The 22,101-nt window shown below is 33.0% G+C and overlaps 1 long non-coding RNA gene across 3 annotated transcripts in view; it reads right to left on the minus strand.

Annotated features, from left to right (window-relative positions):
* The window catches only part of LOC141424719 (uncharacterized), a 250,345-nt gene that overhangs the window by 170,196 nt on the left and 58,048 nt on the right, over positions 1 to 22,101 (minus strand). For all 3 annotated transcript variants that reach the window (XR_012449570.1, XR_012449569.1, XR_012449571.1), the window contains 2 exons: positions 10,869 to 10,977; positions 9,419 to 9,673 (listed from right to left, as the gene is read on the minus strand). This is a non-coding gene — a long non-coding RNA (uncharacterized lncRNA). The remainder of the gene's footprint in view (positions 1 to 9,418; positions 9,674 to 10,868; positions 10,978 to 22,101) is intronic.

Raw genomic sequence — 22,101 nt, forward strand, 5'->3', positions numbered from 1 at the left:
CAATAAAAGAGGAAATTAAAAAGTTCCTAGAAGTCAATGAAAATGAAAACACAACCTACCAGAACCTATGGGACACAGCTAAGGCAGTCTTGAGAGGAAAGTTTGTAGCCATGAGTGCATATATTAAAAAGACTGAAAGATCCCAAATCAATGACCTAATGATACATCTCAAACTCCTAGAAAAACAAGAACAAGCAAATCCCAAAACAAACAGAAGGAGAGAAATAATAAAAATAAGAGCTGAAATCAACGAAATAGAAACCAAAAAAACCATACAAAGAATTAATGAAACAAAAAGTTGGTTCTTTGAAAAAATAAACAAGATCGATAGACCCCTGGCAAACCTGACTAAAATGAGGAGAGAAAAAACCCAAATTAGTAGAATCAGGAATGCAAAAGGGGAGATAACAACAAACACCATGGATGTCCAGGAAATCATCAGAGACTACTTTGAGAACCTATACTCAAATAAATTTGAAAATCTAAAAGAAATGGACAGATTTCTAGATACATATGATCATCCAAAACTGAACCAAGAGGAAATTAATCACCTGAATAGACCTATAACACAAAATGAAATTGAAGCAGCAATCAAGAGTCTCCCCAAAAAGAAAAGTCCAGGACCTGATGGATTCTCTGCTGAATTCTATCAGACCTTTAAAGAAGAACTGATACCAACCCTCCTTAAACTGTTCCATGAAATAGAAAGGGAAGGAAAACTGCCAAACACATTTTATGAAGCCACTATTACACTTATCCCAAAACCAGGCAAAGACACCTCCAAAAAGGAGAACTATAGGCCAATCTCCTTAATGAACATTGATGCAAAAATCCTCAACAAAATAATGGCAAATCGAATTCAGCAACACATCAAAAAGATTATTCACCACGACCAGGTAGGCTTCATCCCAGGGATGCAGGGGTGGTTCAACATACGAAAATCAATAAACGTAATAAACCACATTAACAGAAGCAAAGACAAAAACCACTTGATCATCTCAATAGATGCAGAAAAAGCCTTTGATAAGATCCAACATCATTTCATGATAAAAGCTCTAAGAAAACTAGGAATAGAAGGAAAGTTCCTCAACATTATAAAAGCTATATATATATATACAAACCTACAGCCAGCATTATACTTAACGGAGAAAAATTAAAACCATTCCCTCTAAAATCAGGAACCAGACAAGGATGCCCACTATCTCCACTCCTATTCAACATAGTACTGGAATTCCTAGCCAGAGCAATTAGGCAAGAAGAAGGAATAAAAGGAATACAAATAGGTAAAGAAACTGTCAAAATATCCCTATTTGCAGATGACATGATCCTATACCTTAAAGACCCAAAAAACTCTACTCAGAAGCTTCTAGACATCATCAATAGCTATAGCAAGGTAGCAGGATATAAAATCAACATAGAAAAATCATTAGCATTTCTATACACTAACAATGAGCAAACGGAAAAAGAATGTATGAAAACAATTCCATTTACAATAGCCTCAAAAAAAATCAAATACCTAGGTGTAAACCTAACAAAAGATGTGAAAGACCTCTACAAGGAAAACTATACACTTCTGAAGAAAGAGATTGAGGAAGACTATAGAAAGTGGAGAGATCTCCCATGCTCATGGATTGGTAGAATCAACATAGTAAAAATGTCTATACTCCCAAAAGTAATCTACATGTTTAATGCAATTCCCATCAAAATTCCAATGACATTCATCAAAGAGATTGAAAAATCTACTGTTAAATTTATATGGAAACACAAGAGGCCACGAATAGCCAAGGCAATACTCAGTCAAAAGAACAATGCAGGAGGTATCACAATACCTGACTTCAAACTATATTACAAAGCAATAATAATAAAAACAGCATGGTACTGGCACAAAAACAGACATGAAGACCAGTGGAACAGAATAGAGGATCCAGATATGAAGCCACACAACTATAAGCAACTTATCTTTGACAAAGGAGCTAAAAATATACAATGGAGAAATAGCAGCCTCTTCAACAAAAACTGCTGGGAAAACTGGTTAGCAGTCTGCAAAAAACTGAAACTAGATCCATGTATATCACCCTATACCAAGATTAACTCAAAATGGATCAAGGATCTTAATATCAGACCTCAAACTCTTAAGTTGATACAAGAAAGAGTAGGAAATACTCTGGAGTTAGTAGGTATAGGTAAGAACTTTCTCAATGAAACCCCAGCAGCACAGCAACTAAGAGATAGCATAGATAAATGGGACCTCATAAAACTAAAAAGCTTCTGTTCATCAAAAGAAATGGTCTCTAAACTGAAGAGAACACCCACAGAGTGGGAGAAAATATTTGCCAACTATACATTAGACAAAGGACTGATAACCAGAATATACAGGGAACTTAAAAAACTAAATTCTCCCAAAACTAATGAACCAATAAAGAAATGGGCAGGTGAACTAAACAGAACTTTCTCAAAAGAAGAAATTCAAATGGCCAGAAAACACATGAAAAAATGCTCACCATCTCTAGCAATAAAGGAAATGCAAATTAAAACCACACTAAGATTCCACCTCACCCCTGTTAGAATAGCCATCATCAGCAACACCACCAACAACAGGTGTTGGCGAGGATGCGGGGAAAAAGGAACCCTCTTACACTGTTGGTGGGAATGTAGACTAATACAACCACTCTGGAAAAAAATTTGGAGGCTACTTAAAAAGCTGGACATCGATCTACCATTTGATCCAGCAATACCACTCTTGGGGATATACCCAAAAGACTGTTACTCCAGAGGCACCTGCACACCCATGTTTATTGCAGCACTATTCACAATAGCCAAGTTATGGAAACAGCCATGATGCCCCAGCACTGACGAATGGATTAAGAAAATGTGGTATCTATACACAATGGAATTTTATGCAGCCATGAAGAAGAACGAAATGTTATCATTCGCTGGTAAATGGATGGAATTGGAGAACATCATTCTGAGTGAGGTTAGCCTGGCTCAAAAGACCAAAAATCGTATGTTCTCCCTCATATGTGGACATTAGATCAAGGGCAAACACAACAAGGGGACTGGACTATGAGCACATGATAAAAGCGAGAGCACACAAGGGAGGGGTGAGGATAGGTAAGACACCTAAAAAACTAGCTAGCATTTGTTGCCCTTAATGCAGAGAAACTAAAGCAGATACCTTAAAGCAACTGAGGCCAATAGGAAAAGGGGACCAGGAACTAGAGAAAAGGTTAGATTAAAAAGAATTAACCTAGAAGGTAACACCCATGCACAGGAAATCAATGTGAGTCAATGCCCTGTATAGCTATCCTTATCTCAACCAGCAAAACCCCTTGTTCCTTCCTATTATTGCTTATACTCTCTCTACAACAAAATTAGAGATAAGGGCAAAATAGTTTCTGCTGGGTATTGAGGGGGGGAGCGGGAGGGGGTGGAGTGGGTGGTAAGGGAGGGGGTGGGGGCAGGGGAGAGAAATAAGCCAAGCCTTGTATGCACATATGAATAATAAAAGAAAAATGAAAAAAATAAAATAAAATAAAATAAAATAAAATTAAGAGAAGCATAAAAAAAAAAAAGCAAGGAAACAAAAACAAAAAAAAAAAAAAAAATCTTACAGTCCAGGAGACAATAACAAGAGATTTTCACAGTATTAAAGGATGAAACTGTCAACCAAGAATACAGGACCCAGAAAAGCTATTCTTCAGAAATAAAAGAAAGATAAAAACTTCTCAAACAAAAGCTAAAAGAATATACAGCCACCAGATCTGCCCTACAAGAAATGCTAAGAATAATTCTTCAAGCTAATATTGAAGATAGTATTGAATAGGAAGAAATAATCTGGTATTATAGAACTAATGGGTAAGAATAAAGACAAATTCAGAATGCTATTAGATCATAACCATTACATGTAAATCATTCACCATTTCTAGCATAAATACCAAAAGACAAAACAATTACTAATAATATTAACTATAGTCATTTGGTAATAGAAAAGTAATATAAAATATTTAAAACAAAATATAAAAAATCCAAGGGTGGGAAGAATGGAGTGTAAATTAAAATATTTTACCAGTATATTTTCTCTCATTCTTTGTTTCTTTTTATATCTTTATATTAGATTAATTCCATTTCAAAATAGCTTGTCATAATTAAAAGATTTTTTGTAAGCTTCATAGTAACCAGAAAGCAAAAATCTATAAGTAGAAAAATTAAAATAATAAGCAAGCAATCAAACACACTACTATAGTAAATTGCATAACCTCAAAGGAAAACTATAAGAGAGAGAATAAAAAAGAAAGTAAAACAAAACTAGAAAACAAAATACAGTAAAATGTTAACTACCATAATTATCCTAAAAGTAAGTGGTCTACTTTTCTAATTAAAAAATATAGTGTTACTGAATGGATACAAAGATTAAACCCACTTGTGTATTGTATCAAGGAAATTTAATTCACCTGAAAGAAAACAAAGACTATAAGTGTAAAGACGAAATGAAATATGTGATGAAATTGGAATTCAAAAGAAAGCAGTAGTGATATTTACATCAGATACAATAGACTTTATATCAGAAGTAGTAAGGAGAGATAAGGAAGCTCACGATAAAAAACATTATGCAAGAGAAAATAATAATTTTAAATGCATATTTCTCCAATATTGGATCATACAAACATTTATAGCAAGTATTAATTAAGTTAAAGGAGAGAGACTCTAATACAATAGTAGAGCAATTTATACTCCATTTTTGACAATAAGCACATCATTCAGAAAATAAACAAAGAAATAGGAGAGTTTAATCATACCCTCCACTGAATGGACCCAAATGTTTACAGAACATTCCTTTTGACAGGTTCAGAATACACATTCTTCTTATCCAAACATGCAACTTTCACCAGGATACATTAGATGATAAGCCACAAAATGAATCTCAACAGATTGTTTTAAAATTGAAATCATAATGAACACTTTTCAATTCAAAATTCAAGAAAACCAGAAAAAAGAAAATATTTAAAAAGTAAATTAATACATGAAAATTAAATATATTATCAATAAGCTATAGCTACTTATGGCTAAATATGCTACAGTGTAGCATAAATATGAACTAAGATAGGTACTAAGTAATTCTCACAATAATGAAAATTGTAAATGAAATGTCAATTAGAAGGAGATGTATGGGGACTGGGTTCTAGCTCGGTAGAACATTTGTCTATCAGGTTAAAGCCCTGGGTTTGAACTCCAGCATCATAAAAAAAAAAAAAAAGAAAGTAAAGGAAAAAGAGAGAGAGAGACATAGAAAAATGAAACACGGCAGAATAATCATAACAAATAATGTTTGAACATTAAAAATTTATAAAAGTCTTCACCAAAAGAGACCTATAATAAATTAACAAGGGAAGAAACAATTTGTACATGTATCAATACACCTAGATACAAACGTATGTGCCTGTGTATACATGCATGTACATTAATATGGGTGTAGTTAAGTAGTGTCTTAAAAATGTTTCATCTTCAATATTTTGCTAGCTATATGAAATAATTTCATGAGCATCACTAAACTTTAATTGTATTTAGTGTTTTGTTTTATTTTTAAATTGCAAATGTGGCTAGATTGAGTTTTTACAAATTGTATAAGTGCAAACATTTTGCATGAAACATGAAATTTGCAAATCAAATATCCCTATTTCAAAATATTTTTGTAACAGCATGTTTTGCCCATAAACAATTTATCAATATAAGCTTTAATTTTGTTGAAAGAAGGTTACAGGAAATATTTTCAATCACAATTATTACACCTACAAAATTTTCTATAATTCATGTAGGATGGGGCTTTTTTGGATAATGTAACAAAACATGAAGCTATTGTATTGAAGTTGGGCACCAGCAGGAAATAAAGCCTAGGGCAAAGCTTTAAACTGTAGAATGCATGCCCCCTTTCAAAAACATAATTGCCTTCAGTAAAATATGGGGTACTTACTTGATAAAAGCATCAGGGAAATCTCTAATAATAAACTGAAAATAATGTAGCAGAGCAGAGCTTTCAATGACCACACAATACAGGAAACATTCACTTCATAATTAGTTCAGGAAAGTAACTAACCAAAGAAAAAGAACAATGACAGTAACAAATACTGTCAGTAAACTTGAAGATGGTTGAATAGAGCTCATTCACTCTGAGGAACAGAAAGAAAAGGAATGAAGAACTACGACCAGAGTCTTCAACATCTGTTGGATACCACCAAGTATATCAACATAAATATATATATATATCAAAGAGGACCAGTATTAAGCCTTAAGATCTAATAGAATTTACCTTTCTAGAATTTGGATTTATTTTGGCTTGACACTCCTTCCTTCTGATTTCTTCCTTTTGGTATAGGAACTCTACCTGAATGGGTTTCACCACTGTATTTTAGAAGTGCATAACTTGTCTGGAATAATAGCTAGTGAAGAATTTTGGCTCAGAATGAATCATGCCTCCAGTTTTACCCATATCTGATTTACATAATATTTAGACATTGCTTTGTACTTTAGGCTTTAGAGTTAAAGGAATGAGTAAAAACTCCTGAAGCTGTTGAAGTAGAATGAGTACATTTTTCATGTGAGAAGTACATGAAATTGGGAGTGGGAATCAAGGACAAACTACTATAGACTGAATTGTGAACACTCCAAATTCATGTGTTGAAACGCTTACACCAATAGGACTTCATCTGGAGAAGTTCTCTGCAAGCCACAAAGAGAAGCCTTATCAGAACGTGATGAGGTTGGCACCTTGATCTTGGACTTCTGTCATCCAAAGCTTTAAGAAAATAAATTTGTATTATTTACGTCCCTCACTCTATGTTATTTTGTTAAATCCGCTGGGACAGACTGTTATGAGTCTATCTTTATTTTACAACAAGAAAAATTAATTTCTTATCATGCTTAATAGTATCATTAAAAGTTAGCTCCTTTCTGAATATTTCTGAATAATGAGTTTTTCCCTTTATTTCATTCAATAAGACACACAGTTGTTTTCAATTAATATAAAGGATAATTTAAGAATTATTTGAAAAAATGTTCAATCAGAAGGAAAATTCAATATCTCTCCTTCCTCCTCACCTTTTCTACATTTCACCCCAAATTTATACATATTTACTTCTCAGACAGTCTTGAATAATTACTATAGTGATCTCTTATTTCCATCAGGCAAATTCTTATGTCAATTTATATACAGCCTTAATAATCTCATTAGAATATTAGCTGTTGGGAAGAATCCAGGTGTAAACTAGTTTTCCTGTTATCCAGTGGAACATTCCTTGCATCCTACATATCATGACATCTATGGAGTGCATTATTCTTCTGTGACAGGATTATTTTGCAACTTTAATTCAAGACTATCTAGTCTATGTGATTAAATCTTAGCTCCTTGAATCATTTCTGGTTCATTTACAATTTTTTCAGTAATGGTATTTTTAAGAATAATTTGTATTTTTCAAACAATAGGAGAGTGGGCCAAGCAACATCAAGACTGAGCAACTTTCTGTACCTTAGTTCCTTCAGGTGTAGAGTGATATAACACTGTATAACATCTGTGGTCTTGTTTCCATGAGACCACTGATGACTCTCCACTAATCTGAACTCTTAATTTCCTCATTCCCCTTAAAATAGTAAAGCTACTTCACAGCTCAATGCTATGACCATAACTACATAAGCTACCTTTGAAACTACATTTTCCATGTAAGCCCTCTGCAAACCTTGTTCTCTAGTCACTGAGCATTGCTGTCATTATTAGACACCTCTCATGCTTCTAAGCATCTGCAGCTAATTGCTTAGCCCAGTGTCCTCTTCCAATCACACACCTGCCAAGAAGATCTTCTATTCCTCCTTCTTTAATACCAACTCACTTTCAGATTGAACAGTTTATGCTTTTACACACCTACACCATATTGCTTGTTTTTCTGCTTTCCCCTCTTCTATTAGTATGGGGTGTTTATATATGTATTTATCATTTAATGAAAAGAAATGTGTCTTGCCTGTTTTCATTATCTATATTCCTACAGCAAAATACAGATACACAATTAGTGTTCATTAAACTGAAAGTAACATTTTAGTTACTAAGTAGCCTTCTGTTCATTGAAAAAACATTACTCATTCTGATTATCACAAAAGACTGACAAAATTCAAGCATGACATTCCAGGTAAAGTTGTAAACTTCAACTAAGCACATTTCCTGGAATCTCATGAGAGCATATGTCTGAAACATTTTTATGTGAGTTTATCACATCTAAATTCCTTATTAGCATGAAATCTCAGAGTTACTAGATGAGAAGGTCATTTTTAAATTGCACAGTTATTGTATAGCTCTTTTAAAAAAATAAATTGAAAAGATGAGATAGAAAGGAAGTCTGAGGGACATTTTCTCTGAATCCCAGCAGTGTTGGCTTAAGTGGTGGTCACAAAGTCTCCAAACAGTGTTGATTGGCACTGGAGGCAGTTAGGAAGGCATTGATTCTTGTCTGGACTCTGCCTATTAGATATGACATACGTGTGGCCAGGGACTTGGACAATTTGTCAAGTAATAATATCCCTTTGTTTCCAGGATGCATGGTAGGGATTTAGAAGTAAAGAACTGTAAAAGGACAGTATGACTGTAAATCACTCTCCTTTAAGCAGATAGATAGGAACACACCTCTTTCAGATTCTAATCATGACAGAGAATGTGTTACACCACCTTAATTTAGAATCGTTTTCAGGGTAAAGAGAATTTGATATTCAGTAAGATGAAGAAAATGATATCTAGTAGTTGGAAGTAAGCTATGATTTAGGCTAACATTAAATAAGAAATCCATTGTTTATCATATTTACTTCATTTAGGAACTGTGTAAAGTGTACTGAAAATTTTGCACATTATAAGGAAGAAAACACTGGCAATTAAAGTTATAACACGCTTTTTCTTCTGCTATGCATTTGATTTTAAAAATACAAAATATGAGCAGGTGTGGGGTTTGGCCTGTGTGTGTGTCTGTCTGTTGTTTGTATTTGGCAGTACTGCCAATCAAACCCCAGACTTGGTACATGCTAAACGATTGCTATACTCTGAAATTACATCCCCTCACCCCACAAATGTGCTTCTTAAATTAATGAATAGCTTATTGCAAATATATATAAATATATATATGTGTAAATATAATATTCCTATTAATCGTGCCATTCACCAAAAACTAAACAAGTTCAAAATTATAGTAAGTTTAATTGTTCATTTTTGTTCCTTCTCTTCTACACTGGTGACCAATACTATTCTCCCAATATTTGATTCCATTTCCTCTATTGCTCCTTGTCGTTTATCACATATCAGGTTATTGGTCTTCTTCTATTCTCTCTGCTTAGTATATTTGTTCTCATTTTCTCATTGTTTGGTTGTGTTATGCCATTTCTAAGACCTCACCTTTACTATTGCTTCCATCAAGAAACATTCTGCACGTGCCAATTCCAGATTTATTGGTCCTTCAAGTTCCCATCATAGCATCCTTGTATTTCCATTAATATCACTTATTCTATGTTATCCTTGAACATTTATTTGTTTGTATCCAACACTGCACACAAGTTCCTCGAGGACAAGAATTCCCAGTCTGTTTTGCACTGAGATTTTAGAACCTGGCTCATGCTCCAGATGTATGTATTGTTGTATAAACGTTATCAGCTGAAAAAATGAAAACATTAAGGTAGATATTGAAAGGTAAGAGTGATTTTGATATTCGTATACTAGGAAATATAATATACAAGCAAAACATTCTCAAATTGAATTATGTCCATGAAAAAATCACAGTATTGTGAAAAAGAGAAATCACTGAACAGTCAAAAGCTGAAAAGTACTAGATTTCTAATGCATGTAAATCGTTCATGTTATCGGTTTTGTTTTCATAACAACACATATTGTATATCACAGTGAAGAAAGCTTTGTAGTAGAAGTTTAATTGTGTTTCCCAACTCTGAACTACCCTTTCAGTCTTTTAGGAAAATGACCAGTAACCTATATTGATTACATTTCTGCTTCTGTAAGACTAGAAGTTCATAACAGAGCCTGTAACCACAGTGGGTCAGAGAATTAAGAATACAATTTATTACTAACATATTTATTTCTAACATATTGTTTTAGGAAATGTAAAGATTAAATACTTTTTTTGAAAAACTTATCTAAGAATAAAATTGAAATTATTGACTACATTTTCATTCTGTATAAATATTTATGAAATATTTGTGACAATTAGAAAGTATAGGAAATTAGTCTTCATAATACTGAAAAATCATGTTGGCTTTGCCCACAGAAATAAAATCTTGCACTTAATCTGCACTCTGCTAAAGAAATAGTGTGGTCTCTAGAGATCAAATTTCATTACTTCTTTATGCTACGTCTGTAATATTCAATAAATCAGTCATTCTATGGGCATAAGTCTCATAATCTATAAACTGAAGGCGATAAAATATTGATGTATAGTTAGTATTGGAAGTAAAATTAAATGATGTGTGTAAGTGAATGCCTGACATTTAAAAAATGTAAAACAAAGCAAATAAGACAAAGTGAAACAATTCTATTTGAAATCATAGCTATTTGATGGATTGTGGCTTAACCTTATACCAGAAAGACAATAAAACTTCATTTTACTTAAAAAAAATCAAACCTACAAGTTGCAGTCATAATAATGTGACTGGCTTGTTTTTCAAAGTTAAATGGAATATTTACCAGTAGTCCATTCTGATTTTTTCCAAAAGGATTTGGAACTTAAATGATGCATTGGCTAACAATCACTTCACATCAACACCCTATGTAGAGCAAGATGTTTGAAAGTCATAGTAGTGATAGGGTAAAAGAGGTCATGTTGAAGAAGAATAATTACCTGAAAAATATTTTGAAAGGCCGTCAGTCAGTATTGCCTCATTGGTACTCATGAGCAGCATGTGGGTCTGCCTTCATTTCTTAACACACCAGCAGATGTATCCTCAATGCTATATTAGGATTAAAAGGCCAGAGTGACATGGAAAGAGTTAAGTTCTTTCCAAATTTCTTTTTCTTCCTGATTCAACATGTCATGTCACTTTTTTCTTTCTAATTTTTAACATGATAGATATTTCTGTCCTTTGGGGAAAGTATTTGATTGAACATTTAAGTTACTTTTTTAGATCTTCAGTTTGCACTGATTCATCTTAATAGTGGCATGGCTTTTTAACCTCCCCCTTCCACCACCTCTGGTATATTTCAATTTTGTAGGCAACAAAGTTACAAAAGTGTATAAACATTCATGTACTCTGTATTGAAAACCATAAGCAGCCTTAGAGATGTTCTTTTTGTTATTGTTTTGTTGAAAATTGGTCTTTTTTACCAATATTAAACCAAGAGTAATTGTCCTGATTAAACTGAGTACTTCAACACATTGCACACGCTAAATATTCAGTGAATGTTCCATCCAGGAAGCATCAGCTTTAAAACTGTTTTAAGTTTCAGGTCACAAATATATTTGTCTTGGTTGGCTAGTTCCTTCTTCTCTGGAAACTGACAAGTTCCTCATCTGTAACATAACAAGATTGAATCATGTAAACTCCTAATTGTCTTTAATCCCCAAAATTGTTTTAGTCAATGATTCTAATAATTTAAAGTTTATGCCACAGCACTGGACATACGCAATGAGCTTTGAATCATGGAGTGAAGATTAGGCTTCTGCAGCTAATTTCATCAGCATTTGTAAGTCTTACACATTGACATCAGAAAGGGAACCTGACAAACTTCTGTGTTAAAAACTGTTTGTCCTGAATGTGCCACACTGGGTACAGTACACTAAAAAGTCATATTGATCTTGCCTAAGAAAATACAAACTTGGGTTTATCTATACAACACAAAAGAGAAGCAGACTTAAGAGACTACCCACAGAATGGGTGAAAATCTTTTGCCAGCTATTCATCCAATAAGGGAATAATATCCAGAATATTCAGGGAAGTCAAAAAACTCAACCCCCAAAGAATCAATACCCCGATGAAGAAACAAGCACATGAATTCAACGAGAAATTCTCAAAGGAAATTTTATTGACCATTTGGCCAATAAATACATGAAGAAGTGTTCAACTTCCCTAGATATAAAAGAGATGAAAATCAAAACTGCACTAAGAGTTCATCTCACCCCAGTTAGAATGACCATATTTATGGGCAAAAGCAACAACAAATGTTGGTGAGGATATGGTGACACAGGAACCCACTGTTGGTGGGAATGCAAATTAGTACAACCTCTATGGAGAGCAATATGGAGATTGCTCAAAAAGCTAAAAATAGAACTGCCATATGATCCAGCCATACAGTTCGTGGGCATATATCCAAAGAAAAGTAAGTCAGGATACAATAAAAGAATTGTTGTACACCTAGGTTCATCACAGCACTATTCACAATAGCCAAGCTGTGGAAACAACTCAGATGCCCTACAACTGATGAAAAGATCAAGAAAATGTGGCATATATACAAAATGGAGTTTTACTCAGCTATTAGGAATAATGACACGTGGTTGGAAAGAAAACGGATGCAAGCGAAGGACATCATGTTAAGTGAAGTAAGCCAGCCTCAGAAACACAAAGGCTGCATGTTTTCTCTCATGTGTGTAAGATAGATCCAAAAGATAAACATATACACAAAAACAAGCATGTTCATATACAAACACATATGTAGAACATGTTTGAAATAGTGGAACAACTGTATGGAACTTAGGAAGGAGAGAGAGGAAAAGAGAATGATAGAGTATTAATGATATTATAAAACATAATTACTGTGAAGGTGAAGGATATAAGGATACGTATTGATAGCTATTGAAAAATGGCGGTGGGAAGTAAGGAGGTAAGGGAGAGTAATGGAAGGAGTTGAATGGACCAAAGTAAAGTATATTGAATATCAACTTCAACATAAATAAGGAAAGACAGAACTGTAAAATAGGTCCATTATGTGTGGGGGATGGTACTTGAAGGAGGGAGAAAGGTGACCAAAGGAGATTAAGGTGAGGGAACGTGGTTGATGGACTTCATATATTTATACAAAATAGAACAAAAAAACCTCTTGCAATAGTTTTAAGTGGGGTGGGGCGGGGTTCAGGGGAAGAGATGGTGAGGATGATCTAACCAATGTACAATAAGAGCCTATTTGGAATTATCACAATTAATTCCCTCCAGTACAATGAATATATCCTACTTTAAAAAAAATTTCAACAGTCTATCAAAGTGCCTAACAAAGCAAAGAAAATGTATATTTCTCATTTTACAGTTTTGTTTCAAAAATCCACCCATTTAAAATTATTCTTTGTTATGAGTCTATAAATGGAGAAAAAGAGACATAAAATTAGGTGAATATAAATAATAAACACTGATATTAGAAATAAAATGGAAATGTAAGAACAAGAAATTATGGTTAGTAGACATTAGCCTTAGAATAATACGTTTTATTCAACATATGGCATTCTAGAATTAGAAGATATATTGGAACCTCTAGTTGTTTTATGGTGAATTTTGAAAATACATGAGATGATATTTTTTGAAAAGAAAGAATAGGTAATAATTTCATCATTTGAGGTAGCTAATTATATATTTTATTTTTCATACCACCTAGATTAAAATATATCAACATATTACTAAATAAAAATTTAGATAAAAAACTGATAGTTTTAACACAGTAAATTAATTCAAAAGAAAAATTATCAAAATATGATGGAATTGGTCATCAATGTTAATGCAAGTAGATAACTGAGAACAAATAAAGCACCACAATAGAAAAACTAAATGATTTAGAAAATGAAATTACAAATTTGATGCTTGGTCACATTTAAAATAAAATTCCTGCCCAATGAGCTAATTATAGTTATCAGTCAATTAAGCTTAGTCCATAGAAAAAAGGAGAAATACAGAAAAGAAATGGTGAAAAAGTTTTTCACATCCAGTACACTGAGTGCATTTTAGGGACAAGAATAATAACAGAGAGTTCAAAGAAAACTGAGAAGTAAAAGGAACCTGGAAAAGAAAAGGTCACATTAATATGATTGGAATAGGAGCATATCTATGTATGCATTTTTTAAAAAGGTATCATGTTAAGATATTGAGTAATTTCTCCATCACATAGTAAAAATATGGCCTTGGACAAGTTACTTATAAAAATTACAGTTTTCTCATTTTCATAGTGACTATATAAATATTATATTCAGACCATGACTCCTCTGCTGAAAAGGAAATATAGAAGGTAGATTAGTATTATTCTTATATTTTACAAATAATAAATTCCATTAGAGTACAACTCTTTGGTATAGAAAAGTCTCTTTCATGTAAATTCAGATAAGACACTTAGCATTTCTAAGTGTCTGGGAAGTGTTGATGATTGGTCCATATTCCTCATGTTTTCAAGGAGAAGACAAATGATATCGAGCTCCAAATTATCACCACTCTAACTTTATATAAAAGAAAACTCACTTTAGAAAATTGTCATTATTTTCTGACCATTTTATTTTTTCAGATTTCAGAGCAGCACAAGAAGAGTGTCAGCCATTGAGCATTCAGGCACAGTACATGCACAAAGGTCCAAAACAGCGATTTGGGGTTTAATAGTGGAATATTTGCTATAAATGCTTATGCAAGAATACAAAGTTATGAAATTGCAACGGTTAATCAAAGAGATACCATTTAATTAGGAACAGTTAAATTTTCAGAAAAAAAATTTGGAAAAATACTATAATTATTCTAATTGTCCCTTTAGAACTTCAAATTTCACTGCCAGCTTGGTCAATGAGAAAAATGAACTGTATTTTTGGTTTTTTAAGTTTTTTTCATTTTTTATTTATTTGTTTTTTCTAGATACTTAAACTAGCAAAATAATTTTTTATGTGAAAAAGAATTAACACTCTGGTTTAGTTTATTTTAGGGATTTTTCTCCAACGAATCCAATATGAAGTTCCAGGAATTCATTCTCGCAATGATATCTTTCTTCCTTCTTTTTTTTTGGCAGTACTGGGATTTGAACTCAGGGCCTCAGACTTGTAAGGCAGATGTTCGTCCAGTCATCCCACTCTACTACCCTTTCAGCAATTGTATCCTTTAACTAGAGATTAACTTCAATTTTCATATTTAATAAATAGGATTGTAAATAATGGTAAAATAGAATGCTGTCACTTATTTAAGTATACAAAATTTTAATTAAATTTTAAGGTAGAATTATTAATAACAACATAAATTGTACATTGTTTGCATAGGAAATTATGAGCCCATATTTTAATTCAAGTAATATTATTTTCTATGATTTTAATTACCACAAAATATATACTAGAATAAGATACATAGTTAAATGTATAAGGTCAACAATCACCTTGTTTTCCTTAAGTTGCCATAGAGTTGGTTGTTAACAATGTATGTGTTTCTTTTTTAAATAAGAGAATGACAGTGAAGTGAATGTTGAGTCCATACTAATATGGGAAAATTAATATACTACAAATTACTTGAGATTCAGCTAAGAATATGTAAACTAGGCCTTTGGATTTGTAGTTCTGAAATTAAAAGACCCAATCTGACTTTTACATGTCATACTGTGTGTAAATTGCGAGGAGGCAAGGAGGGAGGGGCCTGGAGAGAGAGAAAGAGAGAGACTGCCTGAATTTTAATTCAGCTTTATACAGAATCAGGTTTTTCCTCAGTGTTCTTCATAAGTCATATCTATATCTTTTTATCTTTTATCATTTTTATCCTTCACTTGTATTTTTTTTCTTTTTCTTTTTCTTTTTTTAATTGTTGTGCTGGGTGAGGGTACATTGTGGCATTTACAGAAGTTCTTACAATATGTCAAATATTTCATATTTGAATTCACCCCCTCCACCATTATCCTTCATTTCCATCCAGCCCCCCATTCTTGGAACAGTTTCAACAGATATCATTTTTTCATTTACATACATGCGTATACAGTATTTGCATGATATTCACCCTCCTTTACCATTTTCCCACCTCCTGGTTTTGTATAAGAGAAGAAGAAGAAAAAAAATGACATTTTTGATTGTTTAAGATAGCTAAAAAGGGAGTTTCCTTGTGGCACTTACATGCTTATATGTATTATAGCCTGATTTGGTTCATTTCATGAGTATTTTCTGATCAGAGTCCATGGATGGGACTCTGAAATTGCCATTTAATTGTTATAGGAAGAATCAGTAATTGTTTAGTGAAACATTAAATATATTAATAAAACTAGTTAGCAAATTCTAGTCTGTGCCTTGGTAAGGAAAGTTTGCACTCTCTGTCTCTGAAAGAATAATGAAATTATTCTAATTTATAGGTGTGGGCCAAGGCTTGGAATCATGAATCATGAGGAGCTCTTCAGCCAGTCAGTTCACCAGGATTAGTCATCCTCACACACAGTTGTTAACAGGCAGTTTATGTTCCAACAGCAGCATGGTGAAGTCTATATTCAGAATGCAGCCTAAAATAGGTCTGTGGGCTGAGGAGTAGGAGGAAGGTTCACATTGTGATTACAACACAGTCTGAGCCGCTGCTCTAAGGACATGAGGATGAGGAAAACCTGTATGTTCCACAGCAGATGGGGAGTGGGAGGGGAAAATGGTTTCTGTCCTTTGTGCTCCATGTAACAAATATTGCTTGGATATGCATAACAAATGTGTTTGGGGGTGGAGTGGCATTGAGCTGCCCACATGAATAATTGAGGGTGTGAGTTAGTGCCAACTCTGTTTTCTATGCTGCTAGCTTAGATTTTCTTTCAGCAACTACAGGGCAGTAGATTCAGGTGAGTTGTCTGCTTTAACTGACCCTGAGGTCAGTTAAATGAGTCTGAACTCATTTTGTAAGGAGAAACAAAAAGTGAAGATAAGGAACTTCTTATTCCAGAGCCTGATACATCCCTTTAAAAACAAGACAGCAGTCTGTATGCAAACATTAAAAAGTAGGCAACACATTTTTCACAAAGTTACTAGTGTTCCTCATAGGTTTTGATATTAGAAGTAATATTTGGGATTCAGCTCTCTGCTGCTTAGTTCACTGCACTCTATAATTAGAGCTACTCATTATTAGAGCAATAACTCAAGATTCAAATAAACAACTCATGATTTTGACATTTGTGGAAAATAGTTCTGAAAAATCATTACAAGAAAATGAATATTAAATACCTATGACTGAAATATGATCAACTTAGTCACCTACTGAAGAAAATGAATAATTACATTTGTAAAAGCAAATTACAAAGAGGGAAAACCTTGGCCAGCTAAAATACAGATAAATCACTTTTTTATCCCATAGTTGTGGTAATCAGCTTTGGGACTTCATCATTTCAGAATTCAGAATCTCCTGAGAAGAATTTCTTGCCAAGAGAGGGTTCATATGTTAAAGCAAACAGTGTTTTGGATATTCTACATATCTCCACTATAAATAGGACACTTTAAAAACACAGTTTTAAGCTATTCAAGTGACTAGTGATCAGATGTGACAGACTTCTACATAATGATGCACTGTCTTATGAATAGGGGAAAGGCTTACCATTTGAGATGGACAAAGTCTGATGAATTTAAACTATAACCTGCAATCCTTATTTAAACTAACCACTTAGCTGGTAAAGGTAATGATTTACCATGAAGCTTATTCATTTACTGCTAATCACCAGGATTCACTTATTTGAAATCCCTAGCATTCAGAAACCTATAAGAGGATTCATGCACGTGTTCTGCTTTATGCTACTAATTTGCAAAACAATGAGGCTGGTAATGATGTGAAAGATTTAACGGGGCTCTCCTTGTGTCTCCTCTGTCTGAACTGATAGTTATTTGTAAAGAAGAATCTTCCAAAGCCTGTGGTTCCCACAGGATGCTGAGCAGCCAGGCACTAGGTTGAGGATGACATCCTGTGTCGGGGATCAGAAATCAGTCAGTTAATAGCTTTGCACTTAAAATTGTCTAACATTTTTTTTCCTTGTTAAAGGCCAATTTTGTAACACATAAAGTCATTTTCACATCCTTGATATATTGTAGACTGGATGATTCCCTGAAAATAGCACTAGCTTAACTGATTTCTTTTTAAGCAAGATAACTTGCTAAGTATTTTATGCATCGAGTCATCTTATAATTTATATTTATGCATGTAATCTAGACCCAAGATATATAAAACAATTTTTGTGAATTCTTACATTGCAGATTTATATTTTGCTATTATATTACAGTGGTACATCATAATATTATAACAAGAATTTGTTTTGTTAAAAAAGGGTGAATCAAGCTTTTCTTCCCTTGTCAAAAAATGTTAAATCTGGACAATTTCTACTGTACACAAGTTGTTTTAATTATTCCAAGAAAGATTTGTTATATTTATCATTTTCTTTTCTTCCCTATTCATAGGTGAGAATATTTTAAAAATGTTAAGTATTAAGACATGAAAAACTGTGATAAGTAGATACATTCCTGTAAGTTTCACTTAGGAAAACACTGAAAAATAAATTCATTTCAAAAGAAAAAAGTCAGGAGAAGAATTTAAAATTGGCAATGGAAATGTTTATAAAATGTTACTTTAATTGTGCAGGGGCATAGAAAGAGAGAGAGAGAGCAAGACAGAGAGAGAAAGAGAGAGACAGAGACAGAGGCAAAGAGAATAGAAAAGCATTCCTTTCACTTTGAAAAATAACAACCAAAAATTGTTTCAGAGACTGTATAACTTAGAGAAGTAGAAGGAAGGGAGGGAGGGAGGAAAGAAAAAAAAAAGGAAGGAAGGAGGGAAGAAGAGGAGAGAAGAAGAGAAGGAAGGAGGAGGGAGAGATGGAGGGAGAGAGGAAAAAGAGTAAGGAGGAATGGAGACAAAGAAAAGGAAAAACAAGAAGTAAAAAGATGAGATAATGGCATCCTCTTTACTTCAGTATTCAAAATAAATTTCTTCATCTTCCAGCCAGATATGGTTCTTTAAAGTGATGGCTAAAACATTCTGATCATCAGTCATTTATCAAAACTCCAGACGCACGCCAAAAGAAAAGAAAATGAAAGAAAAATTATATGTGCCACTTTCTTTCTCCTTATACTCCTCAATTCTTCTCTCTCCTCCTACACAGCTTCTGTCCTAGACAGAAGCTTGTGTTTCAGTTTCATAATCTGTCCATTGTGATTAGGAACATTTCTTTGGCAGTTTCTCCTCAGGGGTGCATGATATGTTGGCCTCTGTGACAGAGTCAGATCTTGCTCAGATTCATCAATTGTTAGTAAATACATCGCTCCTGAGGCAAGCGAGAGTGCAGAACCAGAAACAACAGCAGGTGCTGCATCTGTTAAAAGGGAACAGAGTTAAAAAGTGTCGATGACTCAGTGACAGTTCTATTGATTTTTTCATCTTTTTGGGTGAGGATATGATGCAAAATAAATGTTTCAGCAGTGAAGACCTCACGACAATGAGATTTACACATTGCTGTTATTTTTAGCTTGTATTCTGAAGTGCGATGCTACAATTACTAATAATGCAACATTGTTCATTTATAGTCCACTGTCTGAGGATCCAACTGCTGCCACTCGATTAAATGTGGATGCCAGAATTGCAGTTATTTTCAATGTAGTTTTTACTTAGCTTTGAAAGTGAGTTGAAAAAACTATTTTTGCTTATTTTTTTATTTTTTGTTTTTTATATACTCATACCAACAAGCTTGGTTTGTTTTCTAAAGGTGTTACTTGGCACATTTTAGCCAAGTAATTCTTCTAAAAAGAATAACAACATTTTTGTTTGTTTTGTTTTTATTTTTACCTTGGCAGTGATTAGAGTGTGACAGTGTTTTAGTATTGACTATCAATTTTGAATAATAAACTTACAAGGCCACACTTGTCTGCTTCTTTGGTCTTAAATGTCTTTAGCTATTATGTAACTAATAGATGAAAAATCCAGCTTCTTGGGGACTTTTTGTTTGTTCTTGTGCTTGCCTGCCTGCTACTCTGAATATATAAAAGGTCTCTCACAGTAATCTCCCCAATCACACTCCATCTTACCCAATAGGGCAGTTTTCACCCAATTAGCAAAGTCAGCACACTGATTTGATCAAAAAGTGAAATTCATTTTTGAGGAATCACATTTCTTAAAAAGTAAGCTATTTTCATACTTTTCATCAGTGAATAGTGTCTTTTCAGTTGTATTTTCCTGAACCCTGTTCCTACCTCTTTTTGATTCTCACTAGTGGTCTGATAGGTGACCAAGAAAATTGTTAACATGCACTTTACCAAAATTAATTCTGTGTGTTGCTCATGGTATTAACAGACATTTTTTCTGTTATTTTAAAGAGATGAAGACATTTGGAATGAGAAAACAATGTGTATTCAGGGAAGTACCCCATTTTTTATATGTCCTCAATAGGATATTTAAAAGTTGTTTAGCAATTCTACTGTGGTGAATTTTTATTCTCAGGTAGCAAATATTTACTGAAAAACTGATAGATATGTGGAATTCCATCTCACCACAGGGATAAAAAAATTCAGAATTATTCATGCTTAAAAAATTATTAGGTAGAATTAATGAAATACCAGATAAATCATAGGTCTAGAAGAAAAAATAATGCCTAATTTAGGGTAAGAAAAAAATGTTTGCTTAGATTGAGATTCAAACCCATGTGTTACTGACAGACACAAGAATTCTCTAATGGCCAGAGTGCCATGGAATTTTTGAGAAGATATATTCAAACTGAAAGATCAGAGGTAGCTTCAACAGAATGTTCACAGAGAAATGTGGTACATGAGATGGGTAGTCATAGTGGAGTCAAATTGACAGTATTATGCAAACATGAAACATGAGAAATGTTTACGTCAGGATAAGTGAGCGCTGTTTAACTGAACACAATAGATAATAGATAGATAGATGATAAAGATACATAGATAATTAGATGATAGAAGTGTAGAAATGCAGATTTGTGCCAAAACAAGTCATTGAATGTCACTTTGCACTGTTGTGAAATAGACTGTAATAACCTGGAAATGCATGTTTTTAAAATATAGATTATTTGATAAATCTTTGCTTTAACTGGGTTTTGTCTACTAACAATAGTATGAAAAGTTTTTCTACATCAAAATCATAATTTACTTAACCTACAGTCTATCCATTACTATTTGGGGTTTTTTTTTTTCATTTTCTGTCTCTGTTTTCATGAAAAATGATGAAAGGAACATCTTTAATCATACATGTTCATGTATGTCTAATTACCTACTTAAGATAAATTTCTAAATTTTCATTTTCAGGTAAAGGGGTTTTGATATGTCTTAGCAAATTATCTGATAGAAAGCTTTTAACATTTTATATTCTTAATCTGCAAATTAATTGACCATGAAATCTACTTTCAATATATCGTTCACCTTCTTTGACAAGGCTCTTCTATTTGCCTAACCTACATTGCTGAAGACACATTCCTTATTCTCCCCTTACTCCTCCATGTCGAATATTAACACAGCACCTTCCCTTTTGTACCTTCTTTTCAGGTTTATTTCATTCAAGTCCTAAATCCAATTCTTCACACATCCAGTCAACAACTTTTCCTGAATTGCTCTATCATTTATGTATTTACTTAATTATTCATTCAGTTTTTCTCCATGCATTAATTCATTCATCAAAATTTGTGAATATCTACTATGTGTTGTAATTGCATATCCTTATAGTTTATAATATTTTAAATTACTCTTTTGATCTGTTACTGAAATGATTAGATAATAAGTATTCAAAGAAATTTTTAAAAGAGACTTTAAATTTTCATTAATTTTACCCTATCTTTTTCCACTTTACATCTCAAGTTTTATCTATTTGCATATTTTATCATTTTTGAATTCACATTACAAAACTGGTGTTTTTGATATTTTTATTTAGCATCTTAATTTGACCCTTAATTAGTACTTAGTATTTTAATTTCTTTTACTTTATGTCAAATCTTTGCTTTCTAGTTTTAAAATCCTGATGCCGAATAAAAGAAAATAGCTATAAATGAAAATAAGTAGAATGAAATGAATAGATGTTTAATAATCTCCTTTTTTTTTCTCCTTTTTAATTGAAACATATATGAACATGTGGATAAGAGTTATACTATAATTCTATAATCTAGTAATCTTAAGGAAGACATGAGTCAAAATTTAA

This window comes from Castor canadensis, chromosome 1 (assembly GCF_047511655.1).
Source record: "Castor canadensis chromosome 1, mCasCan1.hap1v2, whole genome shotgun sequence".
NCBI lineage: Eukaryota > Metazoa > Chordata > Mammalia > Rodentia > Castoridae > Castor > Castor canadensis.